The sequence below is a fragment of the Macaca nemestrina genome, chromosome 2 (assembly GCF_043159975.1).
Source record: "Macaca nemestrina isolate mMacNem1 chromosome 2, mMacNem.hap1, whole genome shotgun sequence".
Lineage (NCBI taxonomy): Eukaryota > Metazoa > Chordata > Mammalia > Primates > Cercopithecidae > Macaca > Macaca nemestrina.
Genome location: NC_092126.1, coordinates 104,985,467 through 105,011,520, shown reverse-complemented (window position 1 = coordinate 105,011,520; position 26,054 = coordinate 104,985,467). Strand labels below are relative to the sequence as shown.

At 38.5% G+C, this 26,054-nt stretch overlaps 1 protein-coding gene across 9 annotated transcripts in view; it reads left to right on the top strand.

The window, feature by feature from the left end:
- Positions 1 to 26,054, top strand: part of LOC105480615 (unc-51 like kinase 4) — a 682,911-nt gene that overhangs the window by 314,907 nt on the left and 341,950 nt on the right. The window contains exon 32 of one of the 9 annotated variants that reach the window (XR_011620000.1): positions 16,980 to 17,254. The exons of the other annotated variants lie outside the window; for them this stretch is intronic. The gene's annotated coding sequence lies outside the window, so the exon portion shown is untranslated. The remainder of the gene's footprint in view (positions 1 to 16,979; positions 17,255 to 26,054) is intronic. 9 annotated transcript variants of the gene reach the window in all.

Genomic DNA, 26,054 nt, shown 5'->3' with positions numbered 1-26,054 from the left:
TAGACATCCTGGAGCTAGAATGGGCCTTAATGGGTCTACATGAGTCATCCTCTTGCTGTGGCAGGAGGGCTTCTAACCTGTTAGATCAATATAACTCCTTTTGTGGCTGACAGAAAGTTGTTACCTTATCCTTTGGCAATCATCTCAAGGTCTAAAATCTCAACATAAAAAATTTCTTTTGGTGTGGTGGGCGCCTGTAGTCCCAGCTACTTGGGAGGCTGAGGCAGGAGAATGGCGTAAACCCGGGAGGCGGAGCTTGCAGTGAGCTGAGATCCCGCCACTGCACTCCAGCCTGGGTGGCAGAGCGAGACTCCGTCTCTAAAAAAAAAAAAAAAGAAAAAAAAAATTCCTTTTGGTAGTTTACCAGAACCCCTTCGTACTTGATTAATCTCTGTGTACTGAGCACCCAACAAGTGTTTTGTATTTTACAAACCATAATAAATGTTTAAATAATTGATTAATGCCACAATTTGAACCTTGTCATTGTGGTGTAGCTGTCATAGGGAATGGGTAGAAGGTGCCATCTACCCTCCAGATCACCATTTTAGCCAGTCCTGAGCCCTGTGGTCTTGCAGGCATGTCAGGGATGGTGCTCTTTCTCTAACCAGAATAGTTCCATGCTCAGATTTCTTGTAGGACATTATCTGAAAAAGAGATCTTGCTGCTAAAAAGTAAAGAAAAGTGTTGGAAATCACTGCTTTATGAGGCAGGAGTTTGATGTCCTTGAAGAACATTATTAAATTCCTATTCTACTTTTGTCTTTTTTGAGTTGAATAATCTCAACTTTTTTCTGTGTAGAAATACATTTTTCAATCGATGAAATGTCTTTGTAGCAGTTATGCTGTGAACTATTACTTGTCCTTTTAAAATTGTTGTCACCAAGCTAGATATAATACAGTATTTTCTTGATTCTGTGATGCACATTTTTTTTCCCCCAGATTTTAACATTTCTGAAGCTGAGATATACTTTCCAAATCAATGGTGTTTTACAGTTGCTTTCAGCCAGGTGACCTGGTTGTCATTGCCTTAACCAATTTATTTCAGTTTTATTTTCCTTTTTATAAATGCCTAAAAGTGATATATTATAAAAATCTATGTCTGAATAACTCTAAAAGAGCTCTTTCATAAAAAGAAGATAAAAATTCTAAGTAATAAGAAACCATGTCATAGTTTAATTGGCAGCATTTTTCTTTCTTAGTGCTTGATAAAATAATGGTGCATCTTAGAACTGATGGATTTCTAGTTTCAAGGAAACATAGAATATATTTCAATTTGGTTTGGTTTCTAAGTTTGAGTGCCTTGGTGGTGTCTAGCATATGTATGGCAGCTTCTTTGCAGTGATTTGATCAGAAGAAGGCATAATGAGAAGATTGTGTGGGGCCCTGCATGCTTGGCTGCTACTTATGCCTTCTGGCAACCCATTAAGGAAACAGTGAAACAGCATTTAATTCTTTTAGCTGGTAGTCTTCTGTGACCTCCTGATGGACTTTTTTCTTTACTCTTAGCCCATCCCTGATTTTCAGCTTCTGTCTGATGTACTTAAAACCTGCTTATGAGCTTTGTAACTTCCTTCTTCCTTTCTAGAGTTTCTCCTATGATATGCTTCTCTCCTAGATGTCTTCCATTAAGAAAGTGAGCCTGTCTTTTCTGATGGGCAGGAATTGCAGGCAGCTTCTCTGTTTTTTCCTGTAGTTATGCAAGCAAATGAGGTGGAGGAACTGCAATTCTGAATTTGACATTCTATCTGTACAAAATAGCCAAGTGGAAATCTTAGGAAGAACAGACATTTCTGGAATTGTGTGGCAAACTATGAGCTCCAAGTATGGATTCAAACTGGTTAAATAGATAACCAATTGAAATTAATTTTTATTATTTTGGAAAAAAAATAAAAATTATCTCCAGTTGTCACTACCTACTGAGAAGGCACAGTGCTGCTTCCTGTCTGGAGGGCTAATGGGTAGGCCCTCTAAGTTCACGCTGCAGGGAGAGAGTGATGTGTACATGCATGATCAGGTAGGAGCGTTATAGGAGCTGTTAACGAAGGTAGGCGTGGAAAGCTATGCACCCCGGGGAAGGGAGTGACCACCTATGAGAGAAGTGGGGGAATCTCACAGAAGGAGTAACCTTTGAACAGGGCCTTCGGGGAAGAGGAGGACGTATTCTGAGGGAAAGAGGAGGGACCTCAACTTGGGGAATGGCAAGGCTAGGTCAGTGTACTCAATGCTGAGTATACTTGACTCTCAGTATCCTCGTGGGATTGATTCTAGAAACCACCCTTATACTAAAATCTACAGATCCTCAAGTCCTTTGCATATCCTTCTGTATACTTTAAATCATCTCTGGATTACCTATAATACCTAATGAAATGTAAATGCTGTGGAAATAGTTGTTACACTATATTTTAAAATTTGTGTTACTTTTTCTTGTATTGTTATTTTTAATTTTTTTTTTCTGAATATTTTTGATCTGTGGTTGGTCAGGTGCACGGATGTGGAACCCATAGATAGGCAGGGCTGACTGTTCTTAGATGTGCCCAAGTATAGGGAGCATGGACCATGGAGAAATGGTAGGAAATGAGGGTAAAGGGTAGTTTGGGATGAAATCCTACAGGGCTTTATACTGTGGTTATTTCTTGTTTGTTTGGCTTTGCAAATAATTTATGCTCTTTAAAATCATATAGTATCCTCTACTTGAAGAAACAAATGTCTAGAACCCCTGTGCTTTAGGAGGCGTGTGCAATGAGGAGGCAGGCTGATTGGCTACAGGTTTGGGACTCAGCAGGAATCAGGCTTGGGTCATGGGCATGCACTGGAAACTTGAGTGTCCATGCTCCTTCAGTCACTAGAAGATTGAAAGGGCGGAAACTAGATTCTGGGAGTTTCTGCAAGTTTTCATCAGTGAGGTTTTTGAGATCAGTCAAAGGGACTGTGGGGACGGGAACATAAGATACAGAACAGGTCTCAGATGTCCGATCTGATGTCCCAGGAGTTCTAACATCACATTCAAGGCGGAGAGTGGGCAGAATGTTTTTAATGCTGAGCTCTAGCTTCAGGTTTCCTGGTATTTGGCAGGACAAACAGTGGAGAAAGCCAGGTAGCTGATGGCTTACAAAAAAATGCTGTTGTGGGAGCTGGGTGTTGTTCCCCAAGCAGAGCCCATCTGGGTGAGACCCCTGCATTTTCGCTGGCAACACAAGGCAGCTGTGCTGGACAGGGAGTGGAGGCTCAGGCAGCACACGCTGGATTAAGCTGAATGCATTCGTATTATAGTATATACAGTCTTCACGGTCTGCCGCACTAAGGCAGTCCGCACTTGCTTAAGAAATGTGGGTTCCTGAAAAATGTGAGCCGTCAGAAGAGTCCATTGTCTTGGCTTTTGAGTGCAGAATTGCTGTGGAGGACTTATATTTTCTCTCCACTTTTTCAAAAGAGTTTAAATTGCTTTTAAATGTGCCTTAAGTGTGAATTTGGATGTATCAGCCTTTGGAGTTTGCTATAACTCTAATCTTTCTTCAATTTATTTCAGTGGTTTATGTTTTGGCCTACTTCAGTAAATCATTTTAATGCCAAGTAATATAGGTAACCTCTGTTTTACTGGAAAAAAATATTCATGGCAGATTTTCCAATATAGGCCAAAATATTGCTGTCATGATATTTTATGTGTCTATTTCAAAACAAACAATTAAAGAGCAATTTCAGTGGCAAATGTTAACAATAAAAATTGGATTAGCAATACACTAGTTTGACAATTACATTGTTTTAACAATTCTCAAGGGTAGCAATTGAAGCAAGCTTCAGTAAATCTTTCAAGTCAACTGTATTTTTAGAAAAGAGTCTCTTTATGGACCCTTGAGGCCCAAAATAATCATTGAGACACCAATGCCATCTAGACAGACAGTCACATTACATTTAAGGAATGTTTTCAATCCTGGGCATTCATCAGGCTTATAAGATTTGCTCCACTCTACTTGTAACTCAACAAATATATATTGGTTCTTAGAGTACGTTAAAAAGAGAAGTTTCTTATTTTAAGAATCTCATGCTTATGTTAAATATACTATTAACAAAATTTTGCTATGCACATGAGTGAATATTTATATAATAAAATAGAAAATAAGATTAAAAAAATATGTGTATTGGCTGGGCACGGTGTAATTCCAGCACTTTGGGAGGCTGAGGCAGGTGGGTCACTTGAGGTCGGGAGTTTGAGACCAGTCTGGCCGACAGGCAAAACCCCATCTCTATAAAAAAAAAAAAATTAGCCAGGCCTGGTGGTGCGTGCCTATAATCTCAGCTACTGGGGAGGCTGAGGCAGAGAATTGCTTGAACCCCGGGGGCAGAGGTTGCAGAGAGGCGAGATCACGCCACTGCATTCCAGCTGAGGTGACAGAGCAAGACTCTGTTTCAAAAAAAAAAAAAAATTTGAATTTTATTGTCTTCACTATTTTTTTTTTTTTTCTTTTTGAGATGAGGTCTCACTCTGTCACTCAGGCTGGAGTACAGTGGCACGATCATAGCTTATTGCAGCCTCAAACTCCTAGGCTCAAGTGATCCTCCCGCCTCAGCTTCCCAAGTAGCTGGGACTGCAGCGGTGTGCCACTGTGCCTGGCTAATTTTTTTTTTTTTAGCGTTTGTAGCGATGAGGTCTTGCTGTGTTCACCAGACTGGTCTTAAATTCCTGACCTCAAGCCGACCTCCCACCTTGGTCTCCCAAAGTGTTGGGATTATAGACATAAGCCACTGTGCCTGGACAGAGAACAAGATTTGATTAAAATTTCAAAATGCTTGACTTAGGAAGATACTTTTAAATTGATACAATTAACACCTGTTGAATGCAGTTGATAAATCTACATCTATACCCATTCAGGGCTTTTCAAGATTGAAGAATGGAGCCATCTAACAAATTTTTGTTGTATACAAAGGTGACTTTATACACTGCTAACATAGACCGCCATTAAAGTATATGTGAGGTGTTTCTTTTGGGAATGAAAATGGATTTGTATAAATCCCTTCTTGGTGACTTATGTCATAAATACATGTTTGCAAAATAACTTTCTTGGGCTGGGATACAATCTATTGATACTGCATTGAATGAAGTGAAGTTGCTCATATGACAACTGAACAATAACTTTAATCTGATCAGCTCCACATTACCTGAATAAATGGGCTGAACTAAGTACAATAAACATATTAGTAAATGTGGGCTAAATAAAGAATAACTAGTTTCTGCATAATCAGCCAAATAAAGAGAAATTTTATTGAGATAAAAACCACATATTGTACCCAATGAAAAAAAAGCTAAAATAGAGCTTAGTATATCTGTGACCAGGTACAGGTTACATATTAAGAATGTGTTGCATGTAACTTCTTTCAAGCCAGTAGAATCTTGAGTTTTATCATCATTCATTCTTGTTTCTAGTTCTGCTCTACGTTCTGCTCATTTTGAGGAAATAGTACATATACATTCTTCCTTCTCTCTAAAGGAGAGTGTAGTTAAAAAACACAGGAGAGAAGTAGATAAGTGATAAGATGTTGAACAATGTACTTCCCAAGATCAGAAGCTTTTGTAGTTTTTGTTTTTACTTCTAATTGATTCAGGAACTGGAAAATGAAATAGTAAGAAGGGCCAGTGTTCTTCAGTGTGATGAACTCACAAAAGGCAGTGGATGTGGCTCCCCTGAAATCTGGCCATGGCAAGTAATAGCACTGAACTTCTTCCCTAACTCTGAATAACCTAACTCTCAGTTACATTGGCCAACTTTGGTTTCAGGCTTGTGTTAAAAAATAAAAGGCTTACTGTGGTCAGGCATTGCTCAATCACACTACTCCCAAAACATTTGTATTTGGAGTTCTTTGATAGATGAAACAAAGTAAAATGACTGATGGTAAATGCAAAGAATTACTGGAAAAGCCTACTGTGAAATCAGTGATTACTCATTCTCAATATGGCACCAATGAATGTTACTTTTTCTCAAAATTACTCAGTATCACAGGACCCTATAAAGTTTATTCGTGAACAGAAACAAATGAGATTATCCACTTTTTAAGAAAGTAGAAATGTCAGCAAAGCGTTACTAGTTTTGATTAAATAAAGCAGCAAACATCCAGTAGCATTTGCTTTTGATGCTCTTCACATTTGTTTTTTTGGATGGGCAAGAAAAAGAAGAATTTATGTGCTTACCCAGAGCTGCAAAGGATTTTCAGACGGACCCAGGAAATCTGATGTACTAAATCAGTTTACAGATTTATGGGAAAAGTAGAGCTTTAAAAATAGTTCTAGCAGGTGAAATTGCATTTTGGATTTATTAGAGATACCAAATTGGAAAAAGACATACAAAGTCAGTAAGGGCAAGTTATTACATAGAAATTTTAGGTTTATCTTTTTTTTTATAACAAAAACACTACATGCTCGTAAAGGGTTTAAATAACACAGAAATGTCTAACATAGCATGTGGTGGTCTCCCATAATTTCATGACTTATAGCTAGTGAATGTTCTCCTCATTATTTTTCATCCATGTATTGTATGTCTTTTGTCAAAAATGGGACCATACTGAATATTAGTTTGTATCTGTCTTACTTTATAATGTCCATAGCAGCAGTGGTAGAGTGTGCATGTGCATATGTGTGCATGCAGACATGCCTATGCCCATGTGTATGCCCATGGGTATTTTTTATTCTATTTAATGACTATGTAATATTTATTGTATTTAGTATAATTTGTTTAGCCAGTCTCCACTGATGGATGTTCCAAATTTCTCCCCAACTTTATAATATGTGGAAAAAATGAACAGGATATCTTTGTCATACCTTTGTCTACCTATGTGAGTTTCTATAGGATAAATTTTTGAAAGTTGAATTGTTACATTGAAGTATATGCGTCCTTTATATTTTAATGTTACACTTCAAAGGATGATAACTTTGTAACAGTGGTATACAGCCTGCTTTGCCACACCCTTAGCACAATTGAATATTGTCAGTCTTTTAAATTGTCAATTGTTTGTATTTTCACCTGTTTACTTTTCATTATGAGAATCAAATTTATCAGTGTTTTTGCTCAAAGCTTATGTGTTTCCTAGCATACTTAGGAAGGACTTCTTCTCCTTCAAAAGGTTATAAAATATTCTTCTTTTATTCTATACATTTATGGCTTCATAATTAATTTGCAAATCTTTGCTCCAAAATAATTTTGTTGTAAGGAATGGGTACAAATACAACTTATCTCTTCCCCTACATCTCCTTTTAACTATCATCAAGCTAATATTGCAACAGTGTTTACTGATTTAATCCATCATTATGGTGACTTGGGACCCTAGTATCTCACCATGTACAAAAAATAACTCAAAATGGATTAAAGACTTAAATGTAAGACCTCAAAATGTAAAACTACCAGAAGAAAACTTAAGAGAAATGTTTCAGGACATTGATCTAGGCGAAGATTTTATGAGTGCAACTACAAAAGCAAAAGTAGACAAATGGGACTATATATATATCAAGTTAAAAAAACTTCTGTACAGCAAAAGAAACAATAAACAGGACAAAGAGCCAATCTGTAAAATGGGAGAAAATATTTGCAAACTATTCATCCAGCAAGGGACTAATGTCCAGAATATACTAGGAACTCAAACAGTTTAACAGCAAGGAAATAAATAATCCAATTAAAAAATGGGCAAAGGCATGAAGTCCTTGCCTATGCCTATGTCCTGAATGGTATTGCCTAGGTTTTCTTCTAGGGTTTTTATGGTTTTAGGTCTAACATTTAAGTCTTTAATCCAGCTTGAATTAATTTTTGTGTAAGGTGTAAGGAAGGGATCCAGTTTCAGCTTTCTACATATGGCTAGCCAGTTTTCCCAGCACCATTTATTAAATAGGAAACCCTTTCCCCATTGCTTTTGTCAGGTTTGTCAAAGATCAGATGGTTGTAGATGTGTGGTGTTATTTCTGAAGCCTCTGTTCTGTTCCATTGATCTATATCTCTGTTTTGGTACCAGTACCATGCTGTTTTGGTTACTGTAGCTTTGTAATATAGTTTGAAGTCAGGCAGCATGATGCCTCTAGCTTTGTTCTTTTTGCTTAGGATTGTCTTGGCTATGCAGGTTCTTTGTTGGTTCCATGTGAACTTTAAAGTAGTTTTCTCCAATTCTGTGAAGAAAGTCATTGGTAGCTTGTGGGGATGACATTGAATCTTTAAATTACCTTGGACAGTATGGCCATTTTTCATGATATTGATTCTTCTTATCCATGAGCATGGAGTGTTCTTCCACTTGTTTGTGTCCTCTTTTATTTCACTGAGCAGTGGTTTGTAGTTCTCCTTGAAGAGGTCCTTGACATCCCTTGTAAGTTGGATTCCTAGGTATTTTATTCTCTTTGTAGCAGTTGTGAATGGGAGTTCATTCATGATTTGTCTGTCTGTTTGTCTGTTATTGGTGTATAAGAATGCTTGTGACCAAAACCAATGTCAACAAAAGCCAAAATTGACAAATGGGATCTAATTAAACTGAAGAGCTTCTGCACAGCAAAAGAAGCTACCATCAGAGTGAAAGGCAGCCTACCGAGTGGGAGAAAAGTTTTGTAATCTATCCATCTGACAAAGGGCTAATAATATCCAGAATCTACAAAGAATTTAAACAAATTTACCAAAAAAATAAATAAATAAATAAAAAGATCAAACAACCCCATCAAAAAGTGGGCAAAGGATATGAACAGACACTTTTCAAAAGAAGACATATGCGACCAACAGACACATGAAAAAATGCTCCTCATCACTGGTCATCAGAGAAATGCAAATCAAAACCACAATGAGACACCATCTCACACCAGTTAGAATGACGATCTTTAAAAAGTCAGGAAACAACAGATGCTGGAGAGGATGTGGAGAAATAGGAACGTTTTTACACTGTTGGTGGGACTGTAAACTAGTTCAACTATTGTGGAGGACAGTGTGGCGATTCCTCAGGGATCTAGAACTAGAAATACCATTTGACCCAGCTATCCCATTATTCTGTATATACCCAAAGGATTATAAATCATGCTACTATAAAGACACATGCACACGTATGTTTATTGCAGCACTATTTACAATAGCAAAGACTTGGAATCAACCCAAATGTCCATCAATGATAGACTGGATTAAGAAAATGTGACGCATATACACTGTGGAATACTGTGCAGCCATAAAAAGGGATTAGTTCATGACCTTTATAGCGACATGGATGAAGCTGGAAACTATCATTCTGAGCAAACTATTGCAAGGACAGAAAAGCAAACACCACATGTTCTCACTCATAGGTGGGAATTGAACAATGAGAACACTTGGAGACAAGGCCGGGAACATCACACACCGGAGCCTGTCATGGGGTGGGGGGATGAGGGAGGGAGAGGATTAGGAGAAATACCTAATGTAAATGACGAGTTAATAGGTGCAGCAAACCAATACGGCACATGTATACATTGTAACAAACCTGCACGTTGTGTCCATGTACCCTAGAACTAAATTGTAATAATAATAAAAAGAGCAAAGGCTTTGAATACTCATTTCTCAAAAGAAGATATACAAATGGCCAAGTATATGAAAAATACTCCACATCACTAATCATTGTGGAAATCCAAATCAAAAGTGTGATGAGATATCTCACTCCTGTTAGAATGGCTATTATCAAAATGACCAAAAATAAATAAATAAATAAATAAATAAATAAATAAATAAATAAATAAATAAATAAAAAATAACAAGTGCTGACAAGGATACAGAGAAAAGGGAATTCTTATACATGGTCGGTGGGGATATAAATTAGTACAGCCATTATGCAAAATGGTATGAAGATTTCTTAAAGAACTAAAAATAGAGCTGCTATATGATCCGGGAATCCCACTGCTGGGATTTATCCAAAGGAAAGGAAATCAGTTTATTGAAGGGATGCTTGCATCCCTATGTTTATTGCAACTCTGTTCACAATAGCCAAGATATGCAACCTAAATAGATAAATGGATAAAGCAAATGTGGCATGTATACACAATGGACTACTATTCAGCTATAAAAAGAATGAAATCTTGTCATTTGCCTTTGGTTTTATTGATTTCTTCTTTTTGTTTTCGATTTCATTAATTTTACTCTTTGTTTTGTCCTTTTGTTTCCTTTGGGTTTCATTTTTTGCTCCTATTCTGACTTTTTTTTTTTAATGTAGAAGCTTATGTGATTGGCTTGAGACTTCTGTGTTTTTTCAAATATAAACATTTAGTGCTAAACTTTCCCCCTAAGCACTGCCTTAGTTTCGTCTCATAAATTTTGATGTATTGTCTCTTCAGTTTCACTTAGTTCAACATAATTTCAAATTTTCTTTGTGATTTTATCTTTGGTTCATGGGTTATTTTGAAGTGTTACCTAGTTTCCCAGTATTTGGGGAACTGTCAGATATATTTTTTATTGATTTAAATGTATTACTTTGTAGTTAGAGAATATAGTTTGCATTATTTGCATATACAATTCCTTCAGACTTGTTTTATGGTCGAGTATATGGTCTATTTTGGTAAATATTCTTTTTATACATGTAAAGAATGTGTATTCTGCTGCCGTTGGAATGTTCTATGAATGTCAATTAGGTAAATAGGTTGTCATTGTTGTTCAAGTCATCTTTATCTTTACCTGGTTTTCTATCTACTTTTCTGTCACTCATTGAGAGAGGGGTGACAGGGTCTATAGAGTCTCGTAGTGTAAATGTGGCTTTGACTATTTCCACTCTTGGATCAGTTTTGTTTTCTGTTTTGAAGCTCTGTTATTCCATGTAAAAATTAAATTTAGGATTTTATGTCATCTTGATGAATCGACCTCTTTATCATTATGAGATAACCCCCTTTCTCCCTGGTAGTACTCTTTGTCCTGAAATTTATTTTATGTGATGTTAATATCACCACTGCAGCTGTTTTTGGTTAGTGTTAGTGATACATATTTTTTTCCACTCCTTAACTCTTGACCTATCTATGCCTTTATATTCAAAATTGTTTTCTTGAAGATAGATGTAGTTGGGCCTTGCCTTTTTTTCAATCTAATAATATTAATTTTTAAAGGGGTTTAGAACATTTTTATTTAATTCAATTTTTGATACTGTTATATTTAAATCTTGCTACTAGTTTTCTATTGTACCTTCTGTTTTTTTTTTTTTTTTTGTCTTTTTCTGCTTTCTTTTGGTTCAGTTGAGTATTTTCTTGTTTAAATGGTTGGTATAGTTTACAATATATATGCACTTTTAATTTATTCAAGTCTACTTACTGTCATGTAAGTAATTATGTTGATGTAATAGTCACCTCCATGTAGACTACTGGACAAAGTCGCCGAGAGCTCATTGAACATAAAGGATCACAGATCAACTTTTAACAGCTCACATCACATGATTTATTAAATCAATTAAGTACACACAGTGAGAAGCAAGGGGTAGGGCAAGTGAGTACATTTTAGGTAAGATGCAAACAGGGTGAAGTACACGCTGCATACATCCTGGGAAATAATATGTTTATATTGATCCCCTCTCTGCTGCATCAGCTTTCTTCAGACATGAAATTTGAGAAAGTCAGTCCACGGATGGAAGGTATCCTGTGTCAAAAACACGTTTGCTGTAGAAGACAGACACAGAGACATGTAGAGTTGGCCCTGACTGTAGTTTGACAGTGGACTTGCTGAACATCCATGAATTTTATTGGTGTTTCTCAGGCAAAGAACGCACAGGGCCTGAATAGATGTCATCAATAGGCATCTTCATTAAAACTTCATATATGCTCCTGTTTGGGGCTTCCTGTATGTTTGGTATATTGTGAATATGTAGGGCCCAGATATTTCACGTCTGTTTGATGACTCATGAATGTTATGTATCTTTTGGTCCTTTCATTCATTTCTAATTCTGTTTAACACACATATGCTCTATCTATATGTGACACATAAGCCTCCTATATTCTGTTTTTTCATCTATGTCAGAACTACATATTCTCAAGTAATACAGGAATGTACTTTATACCACTTCATGTCTTACGTAAGAAGCTTACATCAGCATACTTTTATTTTTAGTGACTTTCAATTACATGTATCATAAAGTCCCACTCCTGCAACACCCTCCATGATTTGACCATAGTTGCCCCTCTCGCCTCATGTCATCTCTCTCTTTCCCTTCCTGATTATGCTTTTACCACATTGACCTCTTAGTTTACTAAATAGGCTATGCAGAGGCCTACTTTTTTCCTACCTGAGGACCTTTGCTTTTACAATTACCTCTCCTCAGCATGTTTTTCTCCTGTCTCTTTACATGGCTGTTTCTCAACCTTCCATTTTCATAGAGGCCTTTCTTCTCCACTTCATCTAAAGTAGTCCCATGAGAATAAATGGCTGTGCCTGTCTCTTTAGCTTCATCTGTCATCTAGCACACAGTTATATTAGGTATTAGGTAGTCACTCAATACGTATCTATTTGAATAGTTATAGTATAGGGAAGTATTATTTTTAATGTAGTGCTGGATTTAATAGGCACATTTTAAAGGATTTTTAAAAAATTGTAAATGAAATTGGCCTGTAGTTGTATCATCTGCTTATGCTTTCTTAAATTTTTTATTTTAAAATACTTATACTTTCACATATAGGACAGAGAAGTCCCCTGTACTTCACCCAGCCTCTTCCAGTGGTTATATCTTATAAACTATAGTATAATATCAATACCAGAAAATCTGAATTGGTACAATGTGTCTGCATATCTCAATTTGTGTGATTTGTTGAGGTTTGTTTTATCATTATGTTCTATGGATGCCTGAAAAAAATGTGTATTCTACTAGTATTCATTGGGGTATAGTATAAAAGTTGATTAGATCCTGTTGCTTGATGATGCTGTTGAGTTCTTCTGTATCTTTGCCAATTTCCTTTCAGGTTATTCTGTCAGTTGAGGAAAGAGGAGTGTTGGAGTCTTCAACTATAATTGTGGAGTTGTTTCTCCTTTCTTGTCTCTCTCGCAGTTTGTACTTCAGTGTTTTACACCTTTGTTGCTTGTTTCATACATATTTAGAATTATGTCTTCTTGGTGAATGGAATCAAAATGATAATTTTATTATCATTTTATCATTACATAGTGTTTCTGTAGGTTCCTGTTAATTTCTTTCCTCTGAAGTTTATTTTTTCAGATATCGATATAGCCAGGCCTGCTTTCTTTTAATTAATGTTTGCATGGTATCTCCTTTTGCATGCTCACCCTACCTTTTTTATATTTTAAGTGAGTTTCTTGTGGACAACACGTAGTTTGGTCATTTGTTTTCTTAATCTTTTCCACAAACCTGTCTCTTTAGTGTGTATTTAGACCTTTCATATTTAATCTAATTTTTAATGTTCTGCATATTAAGCCTGCCATTTTATTTTAGTTTGTTTTTCTCTTTTGCATTTTGTTTCCTGTTTTCCTGTAGATTACGTGAACACTTTTTAGAATTTCATTTTTATTTGTAGCGTTTTTGAGGGTTTGTTTTTGTATAGATTTGTTAGTCCTCTCCGTATCATATTAGAAATATGTAAGTTACAGTCTACTAGTTTCATCATTTTACCAGTTTAAATAAAGTATAGAAACCTTATCTGCCTCAACAGAAATTTCCTTTAAAAATTCAGCTCTGAAACTATGATTATGGTTCATTTTTAGGAGATTATAGTCCTTGGACTGCTATTAAAATTTTTTATGTAACTTTTTATTTTAGTATAGTTGTAGATGCACAGAAAGGTTGTAAAGGTAGTATAGTGAGTTCCTGTATGTCCTTACCTAGTTTCTTCATTATTAAATTCTTACATTTCAATGGTATGTTTATCGTGACTAAGGATTCAATACTTTATTCAGTTTTCACTAGTTTTCTTTCTTCCTCTTTCTCTTTTCTCTTCTCTTTTCTTTTCTCTTCTTCTCTTTTCTTTCTCCTTCCTTTCCCCTTCCCTTCTGCCTTCCCTTCCTCCTTCCCTTCCTTTTTCCCTTCCCACTTCCCTTTTCCTTTCCCTTCCCTTCTTTTTTCCCTTCCCTTCCCTTGAGACAGAGTCTTGCTCTGTCATCTAGGCTTTAGGTGCAGCATGATCATAACTCACTGTAATCTCAAATTCCTGGGCTCAAGTGATCCTACCACCTCAGCCTCTTTAGTGGCTGGGATTGTAGGCACACACCACCATGCCTGGCTAATTTTATTTTACTTTTTGTAGAGATAGGGTCTCACTATGTTGCCCGGGCTGCTATTGAACTCCTGACCTCAAGAGATCCTCCTGCCTTGACCTCCCAAAGTGCTAGAATTGTAGGTGTAAGCCACCATGTCCAGCCCAGATTTCACTAATTTTTTTATAGTAGTTTGTTTTGTTTTCCAAGACCCATCCAGAATACCACATTACACTTAGTCATCATATCTCCTTAATCTCCTCTGATACGTGGCAGTTCCTCAGACTTTCTTTCTTTTGGATGACCTTAGTGGGTTTGAGTTGCACTGGTGCTTTGAAGAATATCTCTGAATTAAAGTGTGTTCTTTATATTTTTTTGTCATGATAAGATAAGCATTATGGGTTTGGGGGAGGAAAACCAAAGAGGCGAGGTATCACTCTTATCACATCATATTGAGGGTACATACAGTTAGCATGGCCTGTCATTGATGTGAACCTTGATTCTGTGACTGAGGTTTTTCAGGTTTCTCTACTGTAAAGTTAGTCCACTGTTTCCCTCTCGCCCTCCAACCTACAATTTTTCTACTTACCCTTTGGAAGCAAGTTTCTAAGTACTTCTGACACTTGAAGAATAGGAAATGAAGGTCTACCTCCTTGGGGGCCGAGTATCTACATAAATTATTTGGAATTTTTCCCTACAGGAGATTCGCCTTCCCTCCCCCATTTATTCTCTGACAACTTTTAAAAGTTCTTCCCTATTGTGTCTTAAAGTGATTTTTCTTATTTTGGAAATTTGAGTTTTTTTCTAGAATACTATCGCTTTGTTATTTGAGTAGCATTATATAAAAAATATTTTTTAATATTATTTACACTGTCTTCTTCCTAATTTGATAACTTGTGACTTTTCCCATTTTGTTTGTGTTAAGATAGCTTGGTGTTTTATTTAACTTAATGGGTTTTTTTCTCCTAAAGAACTAGCTCTTGAATAGTTATCAGTTCTACTGATTTTAGTCTATTACATTGTTTTATAAAACATCTTATTCCTTTTTTAAATAAGGGTTTTGTTCTTTTCCTGATCTCTTGATTCAAGTGCCTATCCCTTTATCAATTTTTCTTGTGTAAAACAGGCATCTATTTTTGTCTTCTCAACTAGAGCTACCTCTATTTCCTTGGGAGTGTGCTAGGGAGAGAAGGAAGTGGGAAGTGTTATGTGGAAGTTTTCTGTGTGACTCGTGGCAATCATTGCTAAATTCAGTCAGCTGGTTCATTGCCACTTCCGGAGTTAGAGGAAAGAATGAGCACAGGACTTGGCTTTGGTGAGCTCACGGTTTACTGTGGAGGCAGATGTAAATCCACAGTTATAATCCAGTATGGTGTAAGTTATTGCAGAGACACGGTGGTGCCACCTCTCTGATGTGGGGTAATCTGAACACCCATCCAGGAGAGAGAGGACACTCTGTTGAGCATGAAGCGTTGCAATTTGCAGAATGGACAATGCTGTTCAGAAGCTACAGTGTACACTTGCCATGTTGCTTTCCCCCAAGTATGTATACATCTGTCCTTTCTTTGCTTGGAAAATACTTTTTCTATTCTCCTATCAGAGTTAACTGCCGTTGGTTCCCCTTCTCAAGACTCTCCTGACCAGGTCAGAGTTCTTTGCCACAGGTGCAACCCATACTTCTTTAGAACAGTTGTCACAGTTTGCATTTGTACGTTTGTTTTGTGTGATTAGTTGATTAAAGCCCACCAGTAGATTCCTGACTTCATACAGCAGGAACTATGTCATGTTTAGTCACCACCTGCACATAGATCACTGACTGGCAATATTAGACACTCAGTAAATACCTGCATGAGGGAGTGAGTAGGTAAAGAGGAGTGGTGGTGGATGGGTGGATGGAATGTAGACTGGGTCCAGACTGTGATAAGCTTTTAGTCCGTGCTAAGGACTTTGGACTTTCTCTCATGTCCTCTGATGAGCCTTGGAAAGCTATTAAGCAAGGATTTGGTCATTAGATTGGAATTTAGAAAGATCCACCTAAGAGTCATATGTGTGAGGAACACATTTTGAAACATAAGGGTAATGTTAGCAGATAATGCTTGTTTTGTAGATATTAAGCAATAGCTATGATTCATTAACTTTCTCATTTTGAAAATGCCTTTACTGCCAGGCACAATGGCTCACACCTGTAATCCCATCACTTTGGGAGGCCATGGCAGGCAAATCACTTGAGGCCAGGAGTTTGAGACCAGCCTGGCCAGCATGGCGAAACCCTGTCTCTACTAAAAATACAAAAATTAGCTGGGCATGGTGGTGCATGCGCCTGTAACCCCAGCTGTTCAGGAGGCTGAGGTGGGAGAATTGTTTGCACTCAGGAGGCGGAGCTTGCAGTGAGCCCAGATCACGCCACTGAACTCTAGCCTGGGCGACAGAGCGAGACTCTGTCTAAAAAACCAAACAAACAAAACGCCTTTTCTGAGCAGTTTTTTGTGTTTATGTACATTCTCTTCTGCGATGTGGTTTTCAAAGTTTGTACCTTTGGCAGGCAGAATACTGCTCCCACCCTCCAAGACGTCCATGCCCTAATCCCTGAAACCTGTGAATATGTTAGGTTACATGTCATGTGGGAATTAATGTTGCAGATAGAGTTAAGGTTGTTAATCAGCTGACCTAAACACTAGATTAGCCTTATCCTAATCAGCTGATCTAAACATTAGCGTATCCTCATTCTAACCAGCTGACCTAAACATTAATTGTCCTCATCCTAATCAGCTGACCTAAACATTAGATTATCCTCGTTGTAATCAGCTGACCTAAACCTTAGATTATCCTCATCCCACAGCCCAATACAGTCACAAGGCTTCTTCAAATGTGGAAGAAGGAGATAGAAAAAGGAGGTGTCAGAGTGACATGATGCACTGTGTGAAAGACTGAAGTGGCCATTGCTAGCTTTGATGTTGGAAGGGTGCCACAGGCAAAGGAATGCAGGCGGCCCCTAAAGACTAGAAAAGGCAATAAAACGGAAATTCCCCTGGAGCCTCCAGAAAGAAGTGCAGCTCGGTGGACACCTTGATTTCTGTTCCAGTGAACGCTGTTGGACCTCTGACATCTAGAACTGTAAGATAGTCAATTTATGTTATTTTAAGCCACAAAGTTTGTGGTAATTTGTTACAGCAATAATACACTTACATAATACGACTTACTGTTTTTTCTATAGTAAGCCTACCTTATAAGTAATCATGAAAAACAATATACAGCAGTCTTTGTAGAAGCACAGACTGAGATTAAATGTGAACATGGTGTGTGTGTATGGGGTGGGGGGTGTATATGTGGGGGTGTTGATGTGTATTCTGTGGGCCATAAAAATAGCCACATATATTTGATGATGTTTCTTATATTAAAATTTATGATTTTTTTCTAGTGCTGTTCCCACATGATTCACGTGTGACGAATTCCTGCTGTGCCATATAACTGTGGCATTTTCTAGGTTTCATTGTAAAAATGATTGATTTTGCTCTCCATGACAGAGTTTCCTTTGAAATATATTACTCGCATGCTCTGAGAGATTGCTTACATATGTTTCTCTATCTGTTGGGTCTCCTGAGATGCTCCATATCTTTTGAAACACTGGATTTATATTTTATTTCATTGATATTTGATAGCTTTTTTTATAGCTCCAGTTGAGCTACTTTTAAACAATTAATATTTTAGAGGGTTTAGTTTGCAAAGTAAGCAGCGCTGTAAAGCTGTTTAGGTAGATGACTGGGCATGGCAGGCTGAAGTAAGGGTAGGTCTCTCTAACTCTCCCTCTGGTGGCTGATTGGGAGGGAGTGAGGAACTGGTCATGTGGGACCAGGACATCTCTGATCAGTTTTGCATGTTGGGGATTCTTGTAATGTTCAGTAGGTCCACTCATCCCCAAGGGGCCTTAGAACTCTTGAGGCTTATTAGCTTGAGCCCTTTGGGAACTCAGGATCTGCCAGTACTGAAAGATGTGCTTAGAGATGAGTTTTATGAGAACGTTATTTTTGGTTTTACTTTAGGGAAATGCGTGTTAAGAGAACCCAGTGCACCTGCTGTGCTTAGGAGTTTGGTTTCGTTTTTTCGCTTTTCTCCACGTGTTGCACTGCAGATTGCAAATTGAAGTAGACTTCGCCTCGACTACGAAGGGCTGTCCCCTCCCAAAAAATCTCTAGGTTTGTGTTTTGAGAAGCATATCTCTTTTTTGTCTTCCTTAAGAATTATCCAGTGCCTTCTTGGGGCAGTAATCAAAGAGAAACGATTAACCTGTGGGCAGCGCTGTCTCATTGTGCCCAGAAATCTCTTATTCCCTGATGGCTTTTCTTATGTGGCCAATCAGTACTCACTCTCCATGGCCTAGGCAGTGAACTCAGAAGACAGCACAAGGTGGTCCTCTGTGGAACTTACTGTTTGTTTCACCAGGGACCTGATTCTGCAGGTGCCTGGACTATCTGCTTAAAGAATTCAACCTGGGATGGGCCATGCGGAGGTGGAGAGAGGAATTATGTTACGGAGCTAACTTTCACTTAAGAGATAAAAGACAGCTGTAAAATTTGCCATGTCTTGATCTGTGCAAGGCCCTGCAGGTTTTGAGCCTAAAGGGAAAAAAGCCACCAATGTATCTCCCTTGGTCCACACAGAAAAAGGAAGTTCCTTGAGCCATGTTGTTTCCTGGAGAATCCTTTGGCAGGGTCCAGCTTCAAGACAGCAAGTAAGAGTTAGCTTTGGATGGTCTATGGTTGGCACATAAGGACTTACTTTGAGATTTTTCCATTATGCTCCACCAGAGTGAGGAGACTACCCCTCCCAGTCACCTCAATGCTGTGTGAAAACAGGGGCCCTCACAGGACTTTACTTATGTCTCCTGAGAGGGGAGTGTGCAGGAGGGGTGGCCTGTTCTCCATCCTGACCACCAACCCCAACCCAAGGGAGCTGCAACAGAGAGACCTGGGGTGGGATGGCGCCTATATCTAGAGTGTAGAAGTCAAGGGGGACATCGCACACCGAGGCCTATTATGGGGAGGCGGGAGGGGAGAGGGATTGCATTGGGAGTTATACCTGATGTAAATGACGAGTTGATGGGTGCTGACGAGTTGATGGGTGCAGCACAGCAACATGGCACAAGTATACATATGTAACAAACCTGCACGTTATGCACATGTACCTTAGAACTTAAAGTATAATAAAAATAAAAAAATAAAACCTTTACCATAGAAAATTAAATGTGGCAAAGTGCTAAGTGTTAAGTTTAAAAAAAAAAAAAGAAGTCAGGGATACTACTAAATAGTGTACAATGCACTCAGCAACCCCCAAAACAATTATCCAGCCCACGATGTCAATAGTGCTGACACTGAGAAACCTTGCACTAGAATCAGGCTGAATTTCTTCCTTTCTATAATGACGTCTGTCATCTTTCTTGGTGACTTTCGTTTTCATATGGATGGTCCATCCCGCACTTCGGCCACTCAGTACCTTAACTGTCTTGCTTTTAATGTTTTATTCCATCCACCTACACACACCTCATGCACACATTCCATGGACACATCTCTGACCTTGTGATCTGTCATAATTGAACTACCTTTATGACCTTGATTTCACACATCTCACTCCGAATGCCACCTCCTGTCCTTCCAGCTCACCCATGACAATTCTCTCAGGAATTCTTTACCCTCACAGAAATGTCCAGACCATTGACCCAGCCATTCTCACTATCTTCCCAACTCTTTATGTCTTCTCTTCCCTTTCTTAGCTTAGATTCCATGATTTTGCCCATCTCAAGCCCTTGAAAACACCCGAATTCCCTTGTGCCCTTCCCTGTATCTTACTCATCTGTCAGAGCAACAGCTTTTATTAAGCCCAACTCCTAACTCTCCTATTCTTCAACAGCACCTGAAAAATTAAAATCTCCTGGAGAAAAATACACAATTATACCAACTGGTTTCTCTTTAAATAACTTGACTATATCTCAGCTGGAAATTCATGCTGCTTTATGTGTATGATTTCCACCCTCTAAAACAAATGCCCCCAATGTGCAGCTGCCTTAAGGTTTTTTGAGACATGAAGTGTTCCATTTCAACACCAAACCTGTCAACCTGCAGGCAAGTATACTGACACTCCCATCTTTCTTTTTTGTCATCCCCCCGATGTAATGACTAGACTCTCCCTGCTTCTATCAAAGCCAAACCAAATCATCTAGTTGTGCCCTGGGCCCATTCCTTTTTGCCTTTGTGAGGTCTTCTGCTGCTGTTAACTTCTCTGACTCTCTTTTTATTTTATTTTTTATTTTACTTTAAGTTCTAGGGTACATATGCACAATGTACAGGTTTGTTACATATGTATACATGTGCCATGTTGGTGTGCTGCATCCATTAACTTGTCATTTACATTAGGTATATCTCCTAATGCTATCCCTCCCCTCTCCCCCCACCCCACAACAGGCCCCAGTGTGTGATGTTCCCCTTCCTATGTCCAAGTGCTCTCATTGTTCAATTCCCACCTATGAGTGAGAACATGCAGTGTTTGTTTTTTTTGTCCTTGTGACAGTTTGCTGAGAATGATGGTTTCCAGCTTCATCCATGTCCCTACAAAGGACGTGAACTCATCCTTTTTTATGGCTGCATAGTATTCCATGGTGTATATGTGCCACATTTTCTTAATCCAGTCTATCATTGATGGACATTTGGGTTGGTTCCAAATCTTTGCTATTGTGAATAGTGCTGCAGTAAACATACGTGTGCATGTGTCTTTATAGTAGCATGATTTATAATCCTTTGGGTATATACTCAGTACTGGGATGGCTGGGTCAAATGGTATTTCCAGTTCAAGATCCTTGAGGAATCGCCACACTGTCTTCCACAGTGGTTGAACTAGTTTACAGTCCCACCAACAGTGTAGAAGTGTTCCTATTTCACCATATGCTCTTCAGCGCCTGTTGTTTCCTGACTTTGTAATGATCGCCATTCTAACTGGTGTGAGATGGTATTTCATTGTGGTTTTGATTTGCATTTCTCTGATGACCAGTGATGATGAGCATTTTTTCAGGTGCTCTGACTCTCTTTTTCGATCTTGTTAGGAAATAGTAGGGATACTCTTAACTTCACATCCCTTTGCAGCTATTCCTTCGTTTCTCTGATCACCCTCACAGCTAAATTTCTTGAAAGAGTTGTCTTGGACGCTGTCTTTTCTTTGCCTTGTTATTCCCTCAGCTACTTAGTAGGTTTTTTAGTTTCTCTTCTTTACTGAGATTGCTCTTTTTAATGTCACCAATGACTATCACATTGGCAAATCCCATAATCACCTCTCTGTTATTACTTCCTTGGCCTGAAAACAGTTCTTAATAAAATGAACACCCTCACTTGCTGAGACATTCTTCTGTGTTGACTTCTGTGGCACTACACCCTCCAGTTTCCCTCCCACCTCCCTAGTACAGCTTCTTATTCTCCTTTGCTGACTCCTCAAGCTGTATCTGACCACGAAGGTTCAGAGGACCCCAAAGCTCTGTCTTGGAACACCTTTTCTTTTTTACCTACACAGTTTCCCATAAGTAAATCCATCTATGCTGGTAGCTTCAAATATTCTTTTATTAGTAATTCTTCATTAGCCTCCTTTTGTAGGATTACTAGGTACCTTTTACCCTGCTCAGTGCCCCAAGAGGCTGGCCAACCAGCTATCTTACCTGCGCTCTGTAGCTTGCTGGCTTCTAGTTGGGTGCTGCCAGAAGTTGACCCCGGCAGGATCAGCAGGCAGGAGGAGGAAGAGGTCAAGTCACTTCAGGCCTAAGGGGCTTACTGGCTGGTCTCTGGGTGCTTTACCACCCCTTGCGGGTCCTCTGAAGCTGGCCTGCACATCTGTAGAGCCCCTTTAAATTATTTTCAGTTAAACCCTTTTGAGTGTGTCATCTGTTCTGATCAGCGTGCCATCTCTAATCTGAAAAAACTATCCTAAGTATCTTAAAAATGTCTTAAACTTTAGATAGCCAAATAGATCTTTTGATCCTGTACTCATTGCCCTTCCTCTCATATACCGAAACTGCTCCTTCCACAGTTTTTTCCTGTCTCAGTGACATATATCTCTCCCTAGCCTTATAATACAGACTGGGATCAGCCTTTCTTCTTCACCTAAGCATAGCTCAGTTTGTCTCCTTTTCTCCATCTCCATTACTCTCACCGTAGTCCAAGCCACCACCCTGTCTCAGCTGCACTGCTCTGTGCCTGACTCATCTCCCTGCTTCTCCTTTCATTTCCCCTGCTATTTGCGTTCCATTTAGCTAGATTTGCTATATTTGATTTTCTTACAAATGGAAATTATATATTCTTCTTCAACTTAAAACCTACAATGGCTTAACATCCAATTGAAAATCCATATCTCTATAACTGGGGATATAAAGCACCACTTCTGTCCCTCGCATCTCTCTTCCACCCCATCTCATACCATTCACCCCTTCACCTGTATTCTTCAGCCATAGTGGCATTTTATTTTATATGTTATGTTATGTTATGTTATGTTATGTTATGTTATGTTAGATAGAGTCTCATTCTGTCATCCAGGCTGAACTTCAGTGTTGTGATCATAGCTCACTGCTGCCTTGAACTCCTGGGCTTGAGATCCTCCTACCTCCTAAGTAGCTGGAATTGTAGGCACGTGCCACCATGCCCAGCTAATTAAAAAAATGTTTTTATAGAGATGGGAGTCTCACTGTGTTGCTTAGGCTGGCCTCAAACTCCTGTCCTCAAGTCATTGTCCTATCTTGGCCTCCCAAAGTGCTGAGATTATAGACATGAACTGCTGTGCCCAGCCCACAGAGCCCTTCCTGTTTCTTGTGTGTATAAGTAAGCAAATATGCATATTTTGATTTTCTGATGGTTTACATGAATTTAAAATGATATGTTCTATGCCAGGAAATAACATCTAAGAAATAACTTATAAAATTTACTGTCTTTTAAAAATAACTCTGCTTGCCCACCTGCCTTCCTTCTCCTTCTCTTTTCCTCCCCTCTCTCTCTTTTCTCCCTTTTGACACAGTCTGGCTCCATCACCCAGGCTGGAGTGCAGTGGTGCTGCCTCAGCTCACTGCAACCTCCACCTCCCAGGCTCAAGCCATCTTCCCACCTCAGACCCCCCTCCCCCAATCCCAATAGCTGGGACTACAGATGCATGCTGTGACACCTGGCTAAGTTTTTTTTTTTTTTGTTTTGTTTTGTTTTGTTTTGTTTTTTTGTAGAGACAGGGTTTCACCATGTTGCCCAGGCTGGTCTGAGCTCCTGAGCTCAAGTGATCTGCCCTCCTCAGGCCCCTCAAAGTGCTGGAATTACAGAAGTGAGCCACTGTGCCCAGCCAGGCTATTTTTCTTTTTACACAAGTGGTACATTTAGATCATCATTGTATAAAAACTAAAATATAAAGAAAAGCCTGAAGAAGAAAATAGAAATTAGCTATGACTCTGTGCTGAGAGATATTCATAGTTAGCATTTATTTTAGTGTATATATTTCTGTGTATCTCTCTCTCTGTAGTTACTGATGTAGATATAACTATCAACTATAGCCAGTCATCTCTTTGCATGGTTCCAGCATCCATGAATTTCAGTAACCGTGGTTTGGTTAAATAACTCCAGTTCCCCTGCAACATGGTTCAGATTTCTGTTACAGATTTCATTGTGTTTCTGGATGCGTGTCTGTGTGTAGGGTATATGGTGAGTAACTGCATAATGTACAAACTTGCCTGGTAGATCTTCAGTCAACAAATCACTAAATAAGAGATGCACATCATGATTAGTGACCTATCACATCACTTCTTTCAAAGTCTTTCAGTGATTTGTCACTTTGCATCAGCTCTTGTTTAGATAGCAAAGTGAGTAGTTGTGTTTTCTCCTTGTCTCTCACTGATGAACTCACATGACCTTTTACAAAAATGGATAGTTGAGAGACTGGCCAACAAAAGTAAAAGTTCAACAAAGAAACAAAATATAATACTACTAGAAATGAAATTTGAATTAAATATAAGGGGAGTTAGGGAAGAAATAGCTGATTGTGGTAATGGTGACCTGCTGCTTTCTAGAATTCCTATGTATGCAGCCGGAGGAACTTGGTGAAGGTGAACTTGTTGACATTAGTGAGGAAAGTGGTTGTGACAAAAAGCATGAGGATGTCCTAGAGGAAGTGACATCAGTTAAAAAAAAATCGACATTAAGAGAACTCACACAGATATTTCAAAACATTGAAAGCACAAAGGATAAAATGTTAGGAGTATGACGATTCCCGAAAACATAGATAAGATACTTTGTATCATAAGTGATATGACAAAGAGAAGGTTAACACCGTTTTAACTACTCTTCATAAGTGTTTTGCAGAGAAATAAAACATGTTAATTCTCAATGTTTGTTTTAAATTACAGTGTACTATGGTGTTAGGTTTGCTATTTTTTACTTCTCTATATATTTATAACTGATAAGTTTTTAATGTTTTGACAACAAATTTTATTTTTATTGTTATTTTTAAATTTTTTTTTTATTTCCATAGGTTATTGAGGAACAGGTAGTGTTTGGTTACATGAGTAAGTCCTTTAGTGGTGATTTGTGAGATTTTGGTGCACCCATCACCCGAGCAGTATACACTGCACCCAATTTGTAGTCTTGAATCCCTCACCCCTTTCCCACCCTTTCTCCCTGTGGCCTTTTCCCAGTACTTCAGGCAGCCTGCCCCAAGGACCCCTGTGAGGCAAGGCAGAAATGGTTTTCCAGGAAACCCAGAGAGTCCACAGGGCTTTTCCCGCTGCTTCCTCTACACGTGTATTTCACTCAGCTCCCTAAATTGACTCAGTTCCAGGTAAAAGTCAGAATCGTCTGTGATTTAGACCTTCAGGTTCCCCAGTGAGGTTGTGTGTTCAGGGACGGATGATCCCCGCTTCCCACTTCCACAGTTTGGGCACTCACAGTATTTGGGGTGTCTCCCGGGTCCTGCAGGAGCAATCTGCTTCCTTCAGTGGGTCTGTGGCTTCTCTCGGCTCTCCTGATTTATTCCTGCGGTAGTTCTGGAGCAAAAGTTCCCGATGCGGGACTCCACATGCTGCTGTGTCCATCCAAGTGGGAGCTGCAGTCTAGTCCTGCCTGCCATCTGTCATGATCCTCCAGTGTCCCTTGACAACAAATTTTAAAGATTACGGAGCAATTGTAATTTTTTATCTATTAATTATTAGTGAGATGGCTTTGCACGGTTTCAGCTGGTATGGCTGTTTTAATAGTCTCACATAAACTGCAACATGGGGGCTGCCTAAATAGAACAATAATCTTTATTCTTATGGCCAAATATTTGTTGCCACATAACACATTCTACTTATACATGTGTTATGAATCTAATCATACATCATTTTTAACCTTATCCAATTATTTTAAAGAAATGTAAATGTAAAAATAAGTTTAAAAAATATTTACTCATATTAACTGTCTTAGGAGACCTTCATTCCTTTGTCTACATCCAGCTTGTCCAACCTGTGGCCCAGGACAGCTTTGAATGTGGCCCCCAACACAAATTCGTAAACTTTCTTAAAACATTATGAGATTTATACATGGGATTTTTTTAATTTTTTTTTTTTTGTTTTTGCTCATCAGTTATCAGTAGTGTATTTTATTTGTGGCCCAAGACAATTCTTCCAGTGTGGCCCAGGGAAGCCAAAAGATTGATCATCTCATTTAGACTCTATTCAACTTTCATCTTTATCTCTTAAAAAAAATTTGAAAAACTTTCCCTACCCTCCACTTCTTTTTTTTACCATGCAGGAATACTGGCAAATAATTCTTCCCACTTTTGTTTGCCGAAAAAGTTTTTTTTTTCACCTTCATCTTTGAAAGATAAATTCACTGAGTACAATTTTTCGTTCGTTAGTTTTTCTTTTAATATTTCA